This window comes from Myotis davidii, unplaced genomic scaffold, assembly GCF_000327345.1.
Source record: "Myotis davidii unplaced genomic scaffold, ASM32734v1 scaffold949, whole genome shotgun sequence".
NCBI classification, from domain to species: Eukaryota; Metazoa; Chordata; class Mammalia; order Chiroptera; family Vespertilionidae; genus Myotis; species Myotis davidii.
In genome coordinates, this window is record NW_006300364.1 from 76,874 (window position 1) to 81,101 (window position 4,228).

The following is a 4,228-nucleotide window of genomic DNA, read 5'->3' on the forward strand; positions in this document are numbered from 1 at the left end:
GGAACCAACACCCTGACTGGTCAGGATCTTTTCAACAAATACAAAGCATGCTCAAATACACACCATTTTTGAAATTTAATAAAAAGACTCTCACTTTACTGCACTGTTCTTCTGAACTAATTTTCTATTGCCTTCTTCCCGAAAAATAAATCTTTCCAGATACATTTTCATTTTACCGCAATCATTTTATGTATCTCACTCATTCTACAGTGTCATGCAACTGGACTCCCATTCTTATCACTTTATTGTTAACTATGGTCCTTATAATACAGATTCAAACAAACACATCTTTCTTAATGTGTTACCTAACTTAATTACAAATTATTTCCTTAACACAAAATGCCAACACAGTGAGCTCTTATCTCTGGTCTAGGCTGTTTGGGCTCCCAGGTGACTTAGGTGAAATTTGTCAGGTTCCATCCTCACTGACCTTTTCCTGATGGACCTGCTGGGATCCCAGACTCACCTGGATGGGTCTCTGAGAGGAAGGTCTCCGTGTGGAAGTCTGGATTGCTCCCTGGATGGTTGATGATGGAGACTGAAGCTCTGTCCTCATATGAGACAGCAGGAAGGACTGAAGCATCAGTCCCTGAGCCAGCTTAGGAATCAAAAGCAGCAGCTATACCCTGCCCCCTAGTGTTGTATAGGCTGAGGCCTGCACAGGGGAGATACCTAAGCTCTCTCTATACCTGGCCATCAGGCACATTTCCCTTGTGTTATTCCAACCTCTAAGCACATGATTTCCCTCAGGGCCTCTGGAATAAGCAGAAAAGAAAATTTTCCTAATGATTCTCTGATCCCAGGTGACCAGGTTGTAAGTCAAATGTACTCAGTTATTATGACTCCTTGTCTTGGTCTCGCTTGTTTTCTAGAGGTCGAAAGACCTACTACCCTATCCCATACTTGAATTCCTTTTTTCTTCAAAGTCTGATTGGGGGTGGGACACTGACCTGATATGTCTGGAAAATTGCTATTCTCCTCTTCAAAGTGGCAGAACTGAGCTCCTTTGAGATGCAATCCAGGGCGCCATACTCTTTGGATTTCTGACATATTTGTTAAAATAATGAGGATTTTATACTTATATCACCAGTTAAAAACTGTCATTTATACACTCATAAAATATTTATTAATTTTTCTGTCCAGTGTGCCTCACTTGGTTAAGCATCTTCCCATGTACCTACAAGTTGCTGGTTTGATTCCCAGTCAGGGCATATGCCTGGGTTGAAGGCTGGATCCCCAGTAGGGAGTGTGAAGAAGGCAGCCCATCAATGTTTCTCTCTCATGAATGTTTCTCTCTCTCTAAAAAAAAAATCAATAAAAACATATTAAAATATATATTCATTATAAGAGATACACTTAGATATTTTTATGCCACATGACCTTAGCTTATCATTTTATAGGAATTTCCTGATTTAATTTTTAGCTTTCTTGGTAGTCACGTTCACCACATGGAACCTGGGAATGTTACACAAATTTCAGAATTTCTTCTTCTGGGATCTTTAGAGAAACCAGAACTGCAGCCCCTCAGATTTGGGCTTTTCCTCTCCATGTACCTGATCACTGTGTTGGCAAACCTACTCATCATCTGGGCCATCAGCTCAGACTTCCCACCTCCACACACCCATGTGCTAGAGTCGTTCTCAGAATCTACTAGGGTTCAAGAAATCTGGCAAAGGGGCTGTGCATAAATGGATTAAAGAGACTAGACAAGAAATATAAATTTGAAAGGGATTTTGGAGGGCCAGAAGGAAACTTAGTTCAAGTAACTAAGCTCCTGGAATCTCCTCATCCAATGCTTTTTATTCACACATTTTGCCCTCTAGCAAAGCAGATATACATATCGAAGGTAAGGCCTGGTAAACAATAAAGGACCATCAGGTTGGGGGGAAACTGCCCTCAGCTGTCTGGCAGCAGGCAATCATATGCAGATCTTCAGCCCTGCTGAAGGTGACCATCAACCTTTTGATGGACCTCCTGCATTTATTATGCTAACTACTGTTCCTGCCTCCAGCACCCACATACTTCTTCCTCTCCAACCTGCCCTTGCTAGACATCTGATTCACCTCCACCACCTTCCCAACGATGCTGTGGAACAACCAGACACAAAGCAAAGTCATCACCTATGAAGCCTGCATTACTTAGATGTATTTTGTCGTACTTTTTGCTGAGTTGCATGTTTTCTTCCTCACTTGGAAGGCCTATGACTGTTTTGTGACCATCTGCTAACACCTGCACTGCATGGTCACCATGAACCCTGTGGACTGCTGTCTCTGATATGCTGGATCATGAATGTCCTGCACTCCTTCCTACAATGCTTAATGGCATTACGACAGTCCTTCTGTATGCATGTGGCAATCCCTCCTTTTTCTGTGAACTCCAACAGATGATCAAACTTGCCTGTTCTGACACAATTTTAACTAACATGGTGATGTACTCTGTAGCTCTCCTTCTTGGTGCTGGTCCTTTACTCATATTCTAAAATAGTGTCCTGCACACATGGAATGTTATCAGCTCAGGAGAAGTTTAACACTTGTGTGTCTCACCTCTCAATTGTCTCCTTATTTTATGGTACAAATTTAGCTATGTACCTTAGCTCTGCTGCTACCCACAATGCACATTCAAGTGCCATAGCCTGGGTCATGTATTCTGTGGTTACACCCATGCTGAACCCCTTCAACTACAGTCACAGGAATAAAGACATCAAACAGGCTCTGAAGACATTCTCTGTGAAGGGGACTATAAACAGGCCAGTTGTCCTAAGACTGAAGATGTGCCCATGATGGCAGAGGTCAAAGGCTCAGAGTCACATGTCATGATGATCTTCAAACAATGGAAGCAGAACTCGCTCTTTCCATTTATTTCCTGGAATTTCTATTTCTTTAACCTCATCTTCTCCATTCAACATATGTAACTCAATTAAGTTCTCTGCTCTCTCAGATATTCAACGGCTTTTCTCTTTGTTGTTTTTCTGCTTTCCTAAATTTATTTTCATCCTGCATCAGAATATTTGGGAAATACTATTTACCCAATGAAACAACATGGATATCTTTAGAATAATTTTTCTCAAATGGCATATACCATACCAAATAATTTTTTTACTAAAAGAATCATCCTGAATTGCACTACTCCCATGGAAAAACTACATTTAATGACCAAGGCAATTTATACAGTTTTGTATGAGAGGAAAATCTGAGACCTCTGCTGTTCACTTTTATGACTGACATTTCTTTGTATATCATTGTCTCAACTGCTGTTCCTGATAATGTAGATTCTGACATACCAGTGTGTTTAGTAGCTGGTCACTGGGTTTTATTCTCCTCATTGGAATCCTGTTCTCTTTTAGCTCAGTGTTCATAGCCCTACCTTAACCACTTACAAAATGATTATCAAATCAATTTCTCCAAGGGGGCTCTTCATTGAAAAATAAATTTTAGTAAATAAGTTGACCTAATACCACCTTAAAATTACAGATGAATTTCAATATGATGGAGCATATTTTTAAATCACACATTGTATTATTATGTAAAATGTTTATTCTTCATGCTATGCATCTATTCATTGAAATATGGAGGAATGATGCCCATTTGGAAAGGGGTTTATACATATGATTGAAGACTGGTTGGTGTTTTTCTATATTTTATTGGGTTGAAAATTTGCAGTGCTTCCTATAATGTGACTCTTTTATTAAAATAAAGAATATAGACTCCCTCCCTCTAAACTTTCCATAAGAATAGACAGGATGGTAAGTGATCATTATCAGTTCCATCCACTGTACATCTGTATTGTGCTCAGGATAATATTCATTTTTATGATCAAAGAATGACTCAAGAGAGAAATTGCATTCTTGTTTAGTTGTGTGACACAGTGTCGCCAGTTTTTCTACACACACATATGTGTTCTTTTCACTTCTCCTGGTTACAGGGAAATGAACCTCCAATAAGTTTTTATATATAGTTGTCTTAAATAAACTAACATAGTAACAGTGAATGTTGTCTTCTAAAAGAAATAAATAAAATAAAAATGGTAAGCGTCCTAGTTGGGTGGGTGTTGTCCCAAGCACTGAGAGGTTTAATTCCTGGTCAGGGCACATGCCTGGGTTTCAGGCTCTATCTCAAATCGGGGGGCATGTAGGAGGCAGGTGATTGAAGTTTCCATCTCTCCCTCTACCTTCCTTTCTGATAGATCCTCCCTTCCCCCAACTGATATTTTTAAAAAGACACTGTGTTGT

At 39.7% G+C, this 4,228-nt stretch overlaps 1 pseudogene; it reads left to right on the forward strand.

The window, feature by feature from the left end:
* The first annotated feature begins 1,448 nt into the window (after positions 1-1,448).
* Positions 1,449-2,780, forward strand: LOC102764421 (annotated as a pseudogene).
* Positions 2,781-4,228: the final 1,448 nt, after the last annotated feature.